Source organism: Marmota flaviventris (assembly GCF_047511675.1).
Source record: "Marmota flaviventris isolate mMarFla1 chromosome 5 unlocalized genomic scaffold, mMarFla1.hap1 SUPER_5_unloc_1, whole genome shotgun sequence".
Taxonomy (NCBI): Eukaryota; Metazoa; Chordata; class Mammalia; order Rodentia; family Sciuridae; genus Marmota; species Marmota flaviventris.
In genome coordinates, this window is record NW_027287679.1 from 2515502 (window position 1) to 2529257 (window position 13756).

Below are 13756 nucleotides of genomic sequence, written 5' to 3' on the forward strand. Positions count from 1 at the left end.
GGAGAGGAGGGGAGAGGCTGTGGGGATTGGAAAGAAAGTGGAATAAGATGGGTAGCATTACCTTAAATAGATAATTGCACAAATGTTTTGACTCTACTTCATGTACAACCAGGGAAATGAAAATGTGTGCTCCATTTGTGTACAATAAATTGAAATGCATTCTGCTGTCATGTATAACTAATTAGAACAAATAAAATTAAACAACCATGAGTGGATGATAAAGTGTGTAGAATCTTAACATTTACAAACTATGTAAAACCTGGAATCATTGACTGTTCAGAAACTACACAGATGGATCATGGGTGGTGGTGAGCAGATGAAAGAGAAAAGAGATAAATCTGCATTGTTCCAGTAGCTCCCCATTCCACCTCTCTCTGAGGAAAGGCTGAGCTTGATGAGATTCTGAGCCAGGCTAGTGCCGGCAGCAGATTCAGTGATGGTGAGCTGTTATCAGTAGATCTTCCACTGGGCTCACAATATTCACCTGTGCTCCAGACATCTGATGGATCTCATTTGTTTTGGAACCTTGACACCTGATTTTGCAGCCATTTAAGTTGTTTGGGACACTGAGTTTATGAGTAGCCTGACCAGGTGCATGCAAACCTGCTGGATGGCCTTTCACATCTGAAGAGCTGGATTCAATGCTGCTGAATCAGGTGGAACATGGGTCATAAGACAATGAAACTGTTGCATTGCCAACTTGTGCAGCTTGGTCAAGGATAGTTAGGGAATGGCAGACTGTCCTTGAGTGGCACAGGTCTCTAGAGGGGTCCCTTTATGTCAAGGTTGAGGCACATGTATGAGGTGCTGTGGGAAAAGCTTGCATTCTCACTGCCTGTGCTGTACCTGTCCTGGTCCCTGCAAAGAAGACTGCAGAAGGTGGCATCTTGGGCAGTATGGGATGAAAAAACATGTTTGGGGACTTCAATATGACTATGCACATCTGTTTGACACATTCAGTGATGGATTGCAGAATGCCTGCTATAACAAAGGCCTACTCAGCTGCATTGGGTAGCATGTCCTTGCCACCTAGGCCTGAGCCCTTGTGCTCTCTTGAATCTCCATCCCATAACCACCTTTTCCAATGAGGGAGACACACACTGACTAGTAGGGACCACCAGGCTCAGAGTGACTGAGGTCTTTTAGCAGCTGTGCTGTTGTTCAGAGAGTTGCTGATGTCCTCTTCCAGTTTGTCAATAACAAATTTTAAAGGCGGCATTAGTGGGCCCAGCCAGTGTGACCATTCTCTCAGGACAGTTCCCTCTGCAACATTCATATGTGCAGCACTCTCCTCCCACATCTTCTTAACTGACTCTCCTTTCAGAAAGATACTGCCATCTTCCTTTCCACACATAAGTAGCTGAATGCTGTGACACTGAATCCTCCTTTAATCCCACTGGTGTCCATGTTGAGCAGAGTTCTAGAGAATTGAACTTTGAGTGCTCAAGACTGTGATATTAGTGGGGGGTGAAAGGCAAAACCTGCAGGTGTGGTGCCACTGACTGGGAAAAAAAGAGATTGGGCAGGAAGAGGAAGGGGGAAAGCTGGGAATGAAGAATAAAGGAGCACAGAAGAGAAAGGGGGTGGAAGAGGAAGAGGGGGTGGGGAAGGAAGGAACTGGATTAAGAAAAGGATGAATAGGAAGGCAGGTAGAAGAAAGAGAGTGGAGGAGGAGGGGATGGATCAGGAGAAACCAGCGGAGAAAGCAGGTAGAGGAAAGAGAAGGGGGGAGGAGGAAGGGGGAGAGGAAAAGGAGGTGGAGGAGAAGGAAGAGGAGGGAAAGAGCGTTGGAGGAGAAGGGGTGGAGGGGGAGCGAGGAGAAGGAAGACAGGAGTGAAGGAGGGGAGCAGAAAGGGGTGGAAGAGTAAAAAATGGTGCAGGTGGAAGAGTGAGTATGGTGGAATTAGAGGCATAAATGAGGAAGAGGGGTTAGAGGAGGCTGGCATGGAGGCAGAGGAGGAAAATGTAGGAGGAAGGTGAAGGAATGAAAGTGGAGGAGGAAAAGAAAAAGGGTGAAGGGGAGAAAGAGGAGAAGAAAGGTCTTGTAAGAAGTAGAGGAGGGGAGGGGAGGTGGTGGGGGAGGAGTAAGAATGAGAAGTAGAGGAGGAAGAGTGTGGAGGAGGAGGTGGAGAGGGGGAGAAGGAAGTGGGAAGGAGGAGGAAGGAAACAGAGGTAGAGAAAGGGTGGAGAAGGAGAAAGACTGTGAACAAGGGATGAGGAGTATAGCAGGAAGGAGAGAGGATGGAGGAAGAAGAGGGAAGGTGGAGTAGAAAAAACTGGAAGGAGGAAGGGATTGGAGGAGGGGAGGAGCAGGGGTGCAGATGGAGGAATTAATATGGGGGAGTTAGAGGGGTGAAGGAAGAGGGGGAGGGGTTCAGGAGGAGGAGTTATAGGAAGAGGGGGTAAAGGCAGAGGAGGAGGAGGAGGAGGAGGAGGAGGAGGAGGAGGGGGTAGAGGCAGAGGAGGAGATAGAGAAGGAGGGGTAGGACAAGGGGAAAAAAACTGGGGCAGCAGAGGTGCTCCTGACTGCTACCTTTGCTGGTCTGGGATAAATATATATATTTTAAACTGCACCAGGATAGAGATAATTTACATGCAAAGAAATATCCTAGGTAATCTGGGCACAGTAGCACACGCCTGTAATCCCAGTAGCTCAGAAAGCTAAGGCAGAAGTCGAAGCCAGCCTAAGCAAAAAGTGAGGCACTAAGCAATTCAGCAAGACCCTGTCTCAAAATAAAATACAAAAATAGTGATGGGGATGTGGCTCCATGGTCAAGTGTCTCTAAATTCAATCCCTGGTACCAAAAGAAGAAACAAAATATATATATTTGTAATAAACACACACTAGCTAGGACTAATCAATGCCAAGCATCATTATTTATGCTCCCTTTTGATAGGCCCAAATCATGGAAAATATTTGATGGACTGTTTTTTTTTTCTTTTGTTGTAGTTGTTTTGTTTTGTTTTTACACTCTGGATAATAAATCAATACTTTCTTTACATTCTTATAAAAGACCTTATACACAGAGGATACTGCCACACACATGTGCCACCAATTTTCACCAGGTAACAAAATTACAGTCATTTTTCTATCCAATTGCATTAAAGAATCTTGTTGAAATTGTTCAAATAAACATGCTGATTAGGATCATAGTGTCATTGTAAGTGGAGTTTTAAAAGTAGTGTTCTAGTTCATAGCCCACTCATCACTCAGGAAGCAGTTCAGCACAGAGGATGTCACTTGGACAGACACAAAGCGAATTATGGATGCATGCTTATAGGATTTTAGATATCACATTAAAGGATTGAAGTCACTATTTTAGTGTAGGAAAGTGAAAGTGAGTGGCACTGGACAAAGGTCACAACAAATAGTTTCAAACCTGAGAACATAGAAGGATGAATACATTGAGGTGAGGTTTGAAGTGTCATAGGGCAAGTCGTGGTGAGCCAACTCTTGTTTTCAAAAGCAGACTGATGGCTCAGATACAAAAAAAAAAAAAATAATGTGTCACCAGGAAAACAGTTAACTGAGTTTTCTCAATCAAATTGTGAAAATAGTTTTTCTTTTTTCAGTTAACTTCATCAGCACAAATTTATTAGGAGAAATGATAATTTTGAGGCACATATTCTCAAGACTGTGTATTGGCTATTGTCCATCCTAAGTTGAAGCATGGACCATTTCTGACAATAAACAGATTGACTCAGACCCGCACGAAGGCTGGCTGTGTCACAACTGCTTCTCAGCCTTCCCTTCCTCATCAATTGATCCCAACAGTGTGAAGTGGTACAGCTCTATTAGTAACAGCACAGGAGACTGAAGGAGGAAAACCAAGACTTCCACAATTAAAGAAGGTATTGGGAGTTGCCCCAGCTCCAAAGACTAACTTCCCCATCCCCCAAGAAGAGCCACCCATGGTGAGCCCTGCTGACTCACATGATCCTTACCCCCAATCAGAAAGCACCCTGTGCCAACTGTCAAACCGTTAAACCGTTAAACTCTCATAACTGTCAAGCCACCCCTGGCTCTATAAATATGCAGAGCTGTTCCTCAATAAACGGGCATTTTCTCCGATAACAAGCCTGAGCCTTGTTTGACTTTCATTGGTGCCGAAACCCGGGAGGGGGAATGCCTCGATGCTCAAGGGCCCCCTCTCTCAAGGCTTGCCATCCTTGTCCACTCTTTTGAGCGCTGCTACTACTCACACTAGCTCTTCAGTAGGTGAGTTCCCCTATCAGGTATCCAACTTCAGACGGGCTACACAGGGGCTTTGACCATGATCATCTATCTGGCAAACCTCTGACGCCCAATCTGGAGGAGAGAACACACCCCACTATGACCTTCAGGGTCATGGTGGACTCTATAAAGCCCGGTTCATGAGCAGGAGATCCTGAGGGGTGGAAGAACAGGCACTCCCTTCTCTCTTTCTTTCTTTCTCTCTTAACCACCCTTGTCCCTCTCCTGACCTATGGGGGCCTCTTCTTCCCTCCCTGTAGACTCGCCCTTATTAAATTCTGCACACAAGATTGGCCTTACTATCAATTATACAATCAAAGTCAATGGCCCCCAGGAGGATCCCTAGATCCTGCAATTCTCAGAGATCTGTGAGAGCTCGAAAAAGTGGAAGGAGATCCCCTATGTTGAGGCTTTTCCTCTTCTTCATTCTCACCCCGACCTATCTGTAGATGAACCCCCTCCCTACTGACCTCCCCCGTCAACTCCATCCTGCCCCTCAGGTGCTCCTCCTGACTCGGCTGATACCTTTAGTCCCCCCAAATCTAGGTCCCGCTCTCTAGTCCCACAAACCATGGCCCCCTTAAGAGAGGTTGCTGGACCTGAGGGCATTATCCGGGTACATGTCCCATTCTCTATGAATGACCTCACACAACTCGAGTGAAGATTGGGCTCATTCACAACAGATCCAACCACTTATACTTACATAAGAGACTTTCAATGGGTCCTCCAGGCTTATAGCCTCACTCACCTATATATATATATATATATATATATATATATATATATATATATATATATATATATATATATATATATATATATATATATATAAACATAATATATTGGCTAATACTCTCCTTCTTGAGGAATGTACCAGAGTCTGGGAACTTGCCAGAGCCCATGCGGATGAAACTCACTGAATTAATCCCAATCACCCTCCGGGGCCACTTGCTGCCCCAGATCAAACTCCCAACTGGGATTATACACAAGCTGGCATACAGAGTAGGGACTGATTCTCTGCATGAATTATTGCTGGGCTCAAAAAAGCAGCACATAAGGTCGTCAATTTCCAAAAATTACAAGAGATTATTCAAAAGTGAGAGGAGACCCCATCAGAATTTCTGGATCGGCTTACGAAAGCCCTTCAGCAGTATACTAACATAGATCCCGAAACCCCAGATGGCAGTCATATCCTTATGACATATTTCCTCTCACAGAGCTACTCCGACATCCGGGCCAAACTAAAAAAGCTTGAACAAGGCCCTGCCACCCCCCAGACTGAGATCTTAGCGGTAGCCTTTAAGGTTTTTCACAACTGGGATGAGGAAATTGAGCGCCGCAAGCACAAGGCCGAACACAATAAATTTCAGATGCTCGCCCAGGCCCTGCAGGGTGCTTCCTAGGGTCGCCACCTATCACCGCAGGTCAAAACCCCCTGCTTCAAGTGTGGCAAGGAGAGACATTGCGCACCACGCACTCCGTATACCCCATGCTCTAAATATCAACAAGAAGGTCTTTGGGGCTCTGACTGTCCTAGATCCCATAGGAGGCCTATGGCCAAGGAACCCTCCAAACTTCTGGGCATGGCAATCAATTGACGGAGCCTTGGGTCCTTGTCCCAAGCCATAACAAGACAGGAACCCAGGGTGGGGATTCAGGTGAATGGGCACAAGGTTGACTTTCTCCTTGACATCGGGGCTACCTTCTCAGTCCTGACAGAATTCTAGGGGCAAACAGTGCTGTCCACCTCTCCCATTGTCAGGGTAGAGGAAAGACCATCTATCCAAAAAAGACTCCCCTATCACTCTGTTCCATAGACAACTTCCCATTCTCTCAGACGTTCCTAGTTATGTCCCAATGTCCAGTTCCTTTGCTCGGCGGAGATATTCTCTCTAAATTCAATACAACAATCAACATCCAGGCTTCTGGCATCAGTAAGACCCCAGAATTGGCCTGTTCATCTTTCTGGCCCTTTTGGCAGAAGACTGGCCATTCTGCTCCACTTGTGAGACTGATATGAAACACCATACTAAAAAGGACCCCTTACCTATGAACCTGGTCCACCCAATTGTATGGGATACCCACACCCCCTCCACCGTTTCCTGCCCACCAGTTAACATTCATCTCAAAGATCCCAACACCTTCCCCAATCAGGGTCAATACACCCTGTCCACAAAGGCTCTTCTGGGCCTACAACCTATTATTCAGGACCTTCTTACCAAGGGTTACCTCCGTCTTGTTCATTCCCCTTACAATATTCCCATACTAGCAGTAAAAAAGTCCAATGGGTCCTATCGCTTAGTTCAGGACCTACGACTCATCAACACCTCCATTAGGCCCATACATCCTTTGGTTCCCAACCCATACACCCTGCTGTCTCAGATCCCCCACACTGCCACCCACTTCTCAGTCATAGATTTAAAGGATGCTTTCTTCTCCATTCCCCTTGCCCCCGAATCACAAGATCTGTTGCCTTTACCTGGACAGATCTCACCACCAGACATTCTCGACAACTAACCTGAACGGTCCTTCCTCAAGGATTTTGAGATAGTCCACACCTCTTTAGACAAACCTTGGCCTCCGACCTCCAATCTTTTCACCCCCAGTGCCGCAAATCCACCCTCTTGCAATATATTGATTATCGTCGAGCAAATATCTTTGCCCACCTGCGGGGAGAAAAGCACCCCATCACAGCCTTTAAGGCTATGGTGGCCCTCAGGGACAAAAGCCCTAGTCCTCTCACCTTTAAGACTCTGCAGATAGAGAGACGCTTACCCTCCCCGTTAGCTCCCGTTCGTCTCTCTTGCCCTGCCTCTCTCTCTCCCCTCTTTCTGGCCCTAGAAATATCTGGCCTCCCCAGGAGGGGTCCCGAAAAGCCTTGGCCATGGCTCCAGCTCTGTCCAGGATGAGAGCTTCAACTGTCAGGATTCGGTGACAACCAATCTCTGCAGTTCGAACCTGCCACTTAGGCACTCCTGACTTTTGGCTCCAGTGAGGACGCCCCTTTTGCCAATAAATCAGTTTCCTCCTTCTCTCTTACCATGTTTGCATTCTCTTCCCTCCTCCTTACATGGATAATATATCCTCTTTCCTGGTCAACTCTCCCCTACAATACTCTTGGATCAAATACAGCACCCAGGCCTGGTCCACTTACATACTTTCCTTCTTGGGTTTGGCTAGTTACTTTAGGGCCTGGATTCCTAATTTCTCCCTCCTCACCAGGCTGCTATCTGGCCAAGGGCCCCCAAGATGAACCCCTACCCTCAGCAGCAGGGAAGCCCTTTATAATCCTTAAAAAGGCCTTCCTCCAGGCACCCACCCTGCATCTCCCCGACCTCTCCCGACCCTTCACACTCTATGTACATGAGAAACAGGGACAAAGTCTGGGTGTTCTGGATCAGGAATATTTGCACCAGTGACCTACCTATCCAAACAGCTTGACCCCACCGTAAGGGGCTGGCCCCCATGCCTCAGAGCCCTAGCAGTGGCCCACGACCTCCAGAAAGAAGCACACAAGCTTACCTTTGGCTCCCCACTAACCATCTCATCCCTCACCATCTAAAGGATTTCCTCACTTACAAGGGGCTACAGTCACTTCCTCCTTCCAGGGTCCTATCCCTCCTTGTCTCATTTCTTGAAAATCCCTCCATCTCATTTCAGTCCTGCTCTTCATTAAACCTTGCCTCCCTCCTCCCATCTTCTCCCTCACAAGATCCTGTCCACAAATGCCTGGAGGTATTAGAGATGATTTTACCCTGCCCTACCACCATTTCTGAGGGACCCCTGACCTCTTTGGACCTCGTCTGGTTCTCGGATGGTAGCTCCTTTATACACAGAGGGGTTAGAGTGGTGGGGTATGCTGTCATTTCCCTCTCATCCATCATAGAGGCAAAACTTCTCCCACCCAATAATACCACAACCAACAAGCTGAACTCATAGCTGCCACAAGGGCATGCAAGCTATTGGAGGGAAAAACCCTCTCCCTATATACAGATTACTAATACGTCTTCCATATCCTGATCTCCCACACAGCCATTTGGAAAGAAAGGGGCCTATTGAACACCAGAGGGATGGCAGTCATTAATTCCACACTTATTTCTGGCCTACTACGAGCCTCCAGGCTGCCTTCCAAACTGGGAATAATCCATTGCAAGGCCCACCAAACTGACTCCTCCCTTAATACTATGGGGAATTCCAAGGCCGATCAAGCAGCTCCATCAGCCGCCCTACAGAGCTTTACCTCCTCTCTGCTACTCTTCATTACAGTTACCACCGGGGATCAGCCCAAAGATCCCCAACAACTCTTCCAGTTTCTTCACTCTATTCCATTCTAGTCCACAGAGTCTCACTACTTTCCTTCACTCCTTTTTCACCCTTTCCCCATGTGATAAGACCCTCCTACAACAGATCACTTCCGCTTGTCAGATCTGCCAGAAAACCAATAGCAATACTCCATTAAAACCTAAACTTTTCCCTTCTCACCAGGCCCACAGTCATACCCCGGCTGCAGATTGGCAGATTGATTTCACCAACATGCCCCAAGTAAAAAATATATTGGTAGATACTTTTTTGGGGGATGGGTTGAAGCCTTTCCCACTTCTAACAAGCGGGCCTCTATGATAGCTGATCTTTTTGCTTACTCACATAATCCCCCTTTGGGATGCCCACTTCTATCCTATCAGACAATGGCTCAGAATTCACCTCGCAGATAATTCAGGGACTGGCTCACGCGCTATCACTCCCTTCGAATTTCCATTGCCCTTACCGCCCCCAGGCTTCCGGAAAAGTTGAAAGGACCCTCACCAAGCTCACCATGGAATTAAGCCTAGACTGGGTAAAGGTGCTCCCATTGGCTTTATTGCACATTAGGACCTTGCCAAAGAAGCCTTCTAATCTCTCACCTTTCGAAGTCATGTATCCCCTAGTTCCTCCCGGATTGCCTACAGAACCCCTACCCATCTCTGAAAACTATGCCCTGCCCCTCCTCTTCCATCTATGCTCTGAACTCTGGCGCTATCAAGACTGGCTCCTTCCTGGCCCCAGTCTCTCTCAAAACCCTACCTCCTTAACACCTGATCAACTTGTTTACTGTTGCCCACCGGAGGAAAAGCCCCCTCTAAAACCAAAGTGGGAGGGTCCTGCTCAGGTGATTATGTGCACTCCCTTGGCGGCTAAATTCAAATTACCTAATAACCAACTTACCCCATGGATTCATATTTCCAGGCTTAAGCCCAGCGCTCCTACACCTTCATCAGAAGAGCCAACGATTATCACCTGCCATTAAGTACTCTTGTCAATGCTCCCCCTCATTTCTGGCCCCTCTTGGGTCCTCTCTTCACCCTATGTCTGGAGATTCAAGGCAAGTGACTGTAAGGGCCTCCTCCAGCCAGACCCCCCCATCAGTATTTAAAGTTGAGGTGTTTCACATAAAACCTGGAGAGATCTGACTGCTTTCAAAGGGAAATCTGGTAACAATGGGTCACCGTCCTCCTTTGGCCGCCTTCGTTCAGAGCGTGGGAGAAGCTGCCCTCTTTATTACAAAGCCTGTGCTTTCTTGGTGTGACTAGGGAAAGCTGGGAACAGTGATAAGTGAGAGAAGCAAGCTGGTTTGGAAAGTTGGGATATTTCGGAAAGGTAATGAGAGAAGCAAGCTGGTTTCAGAGACCCAGGTAGGAGAGAGTTTGAAGAGCAGCCTTAATAGAGAAGGGAGGGAGCTAGATTGGACTAGGAATGAAGAGTGGAATTGAGGGTGTTAGGTGCAGGACAGGCTGGTCTGCAGGGCATGCCAAGCAAAGTTAGCTGCAGAATGACCTGGCTTCTCAAACCCTCTGTCTGGTTCTTTATCACCTGTTTATGCCCAAGCCTCCACTCAAGGCTGAACATTTAACCCCCCTTATGCCAACAAGGCAGCTTGCAGACCCAGATACCCCTTTAGATTTGGGCTATAAAAACTCCTTGTGCCTGTTCCTTCCCTTTATCATAAAGTTCATTCAGACTCAGGTGGGTAAAATTTCTAATCAAGCATTTAACCAGCTTCTCCTCAGGAATTACCAACTCCTGGCTACTGATGATACCTCCAGTCAAGACCTATGCTGAATGAACTGACATCATCATGGATCTGTGGTGGCAAGGAACCTTCCTTGATCTAATTCCTGAAGTTATACCGGCCTTCCCTGCCCTCCTGTGGGGGTTCCTTACTTCCCTCCTCTCTGATCCTCCCACACCACCCAAAATCAGCAGGAAACAGCCAGAATGAGTCGACGCCCACTCTCATTTAATAACAAAGAGGGGGAAATGTTGGAAGTCGCCCAGGCTCCAAAGACTAACCCCCCCCCCCCAGAAGAGCCGTCCAATGGTGAGCCCTGCTGACTCACATGATCCTTACCCACCAATCAGGAAGCACCCCGTGCCAACTGTCAATCTGTAAAACTGTCATAACTGTCAAACCACCCCTAGCTCTATAAATTTGCAGAGCTGTTCCTCAATAAATGGGCATTTTCTCTGACAAGCCTTGTTCTTTCTTTCAGAAGGTATCTCAGGAAGGCATGTGCACATCCTAATCCTCAGTGGTCCAGGGAAGGGAGTGGTCATTTCCACCCTCCATCAATGCTCCTGCCTCACCAGATGAGGCCTAGGAGGAAATGCCACCTGCATTCTTCTTCCAAGGCAGGGCCTGTCTCAAGGCTGCATCTTCTCACGGAAAGTTCTGTCAAACTGAAACACAATCTCACACAATCATGTAAGACAAGCAAGTCATTTGAGCCACTATGGAGGATGGAAAACAGGTGCTTCTGTTGCCCAGAATCAGTGTCCTGAGATGGTCTCCACAAGGTCTCTCCCTCTTTTTCACAGGAGCAGCCTCCTGAACTCAGCCTTATAGGAAGAAGATGTGGCATGACTGTCATTGCTTCCCCACCTACCATCCAGGTGGCAACCTATGCTTCCATGTAGACACAAGGCCTTCTTTCAGTTCCAAAGTCAGCTTATGTTTAAGTGAACCCTGGAATCTTCCATCTTGGTACGATGGAAAAGGAGGCTTCCCTACCCAGGGGAGGCCATGAGGGCAGATAATACAATATCCTGTGGAGATTGCCAGCTTTTGTGTCTACTAGGCTGTGTTCTCATTTCTACATTAGAAAGCCAAAATTAAAACCAGACTACCTTAATTCCAAACCCTAATTAACCACCAAGGACTCCCTATAAACTTAAACAGTGTACCTATACAGTTAAGTATTGTTCTTTCTGTAAAACTCCTTGTTTGAGCACTGAATCACTAGCAGGTTGGTTCTGTCTGATTTGTGAATTGCTATTAGCTCAAATAACCAGGCATGGGAAACCTGGGAAGTCCCTAAATTCACTGATTTCTCATTACATATTGATGTGCCCCAAGGGTGTCTCTCAGATCTCAGTTACAAATCGTTTTGTGAATTCTGAATTTACATGAATATTTCAAAATTCAGATTATGCTCAGAAGTTGGTTTGAGCTCAATGTCAGAATGGACCTGAGAGAAACTGGACTTTGCACAGCAGCAGATCTCAGGTATGTAACATCTAGGAATACAGGAAACTTATACACACATATGCACACAAATAAATATATATTCATATATATGTATACATGCACACACATCTATATGAATGCATGAATGCAAGAATTCTAAGACTTCTCCACTGTGAACCTGTGCATTTCAATGGTCCTACTAAAGATCAAATATAATTATAGTGACAAGATTGGAGATGTTTTAACCTAAAAAGGGTTCTAAATCTGAAGAATACAATGGAGAAAATAATGCCTCCAAATCAATGAGGTGCATTTTGGGGGGGCTAATAAAACACTAAACAAATAAAATATCATCTCTTTAAAAAAATTCTGGCCAAGTTGAGAAGACTACACACACACACACACACACACACACACACACACACACACACACACACACCCCTTCTTGGGGATTTAGAGGGCCCCTTCATACATTTTTGGAGGCTACAAATTAAAGAATTCTGTTTTGAGAAACTGCCTTTATTGTAAATCACCAGAGCATTGGAAGATAAACCCTCCATTTTAATGCTAGTCTTCTGAAGGATCCACTTCTCAACTGGACTGCTCCCCTAATAAAAAAAGAGATCCTGAACCTTAGGACAATACACAAAACTCTGAGTTAAGAGTATGTCTCTGTTTGGAGTTTCTAAAAAGCTCCAAATTCCCCTTTCCAAATTAATAAAATAGCTAATAATTTGCTACTTTTCCTATTCCACCAGAGCCCCCCTTCTCAAACCCCTGGTGACTGTGTTCTTTACTAACACTGTTGACCTCTTTCTTATTCTATTTCTGCTACACTACAAACTTCTTTTTAGGAACAACACAGTATAAAAGGAATCAGTATCTGTCTAGAAGGCAATCTTATAAGTACCCATGTTGAGTCCAGGCATACAAAGTACTCAGTGAATACCATGGTACTCACCATGATTTTATAAATGGAGTTGAAACTGAGGGAAAACAGAATAAATCTTTATTCTTACCAATGTTATTATTGTCTGTTCCAAAAGTCATCAGGCTGAGTGTATAATCTCATTGACTTTGCTATACATAATACCTCTGACCTACAGGTCACAATGGCAGTAGTTGACTAAGTTGTTTTCATGAACTTATGTCATGGGAGTCATAGGTCAAATGCCTCATTCTGGGGATAACAACTAATCATATCTGGCCACTCACCACCAAAACCAAACAGAAAATGTAATTGTGCTGAGCAGGAAAGACAACTAATAAACATGGCCACAATGGGAAATCAAAAGGAAACCAGCATCTCAGCTCTGTCCTCCAGTTGCTGACATGAGCTTCAGGTGTGGAGGAAGGACAGGGGCATGGCTGAGAGGTCTCCATGGTTAAGGAGTGACAGATCACCTCTCAGTCCTGCTCCTGTAAGGAGACTGCCTCTAGATTTTTTTTTTTTTTTTTTTTTTTTAATGCTTAGGGGCAATTTCCCCTTGGTGCTCAGGATGCTTGTGTACCAGATCTGTGATCCTGGAAGAGGCAATTCAGTCCCCATGAGAGGACAGCTCCTGCTTAGGAAAGCAGTCCCACTGTGGGTGATCTGCCTGCCTTACATCATTCTTGGAAGCTGTATGACAAATCTCTAGATGCCTCTCCAGGGGTCTGAAATGGAATACCCCAATTTTGCCCATCTTGAGAGGAAAGAGAGATTAGGTAAATCTGGGGCTGATAAAAACTTATATAGTTTTTAGGTGAATACTCTTTAAATGATTAGCATGCAAAGGAACAGAGAAAGCCGTGAGCAAGTATCTAACCCAACACTTATAGTAACAAAGGACAAAGAAGCAAAATGAAGGCAGACATGCCAAGCTTTATTCTGCCTGGTTACCACAGAACATCTTCAGGCAGAAGTAAAGGGTCATGGCTTTAGAAAAGCACTCCCTGTTAGCTTGTCCATCTCAAACTAAAAGTAAAAATCAATGAGTTCTTCACTTGAGATTGTATATGTGTCTAGTGGTGAACTTTTG

General features: G+C 45.9%; 1 long non-coding RNA gene and 1 pseudogene across 1 annotated transcript in view; both read right to left on the reverse strand.

Annotated features, from left to right (window-relative positions):
- LOC139703631 (uncharacterized) overlaps nt 1-13756 on the reverse strand; it is a 325092-nt gene that overhangs the window by 261279 nt on the left and 50057 nt on the right. The gene's annotated exons all lie outside the window — the stretch shown is intronic.
- LOC114081277 (poly(rC)-binding protein 2-like) lies at nt 277-1407 on the reverse strand (annotated as a pseudogene).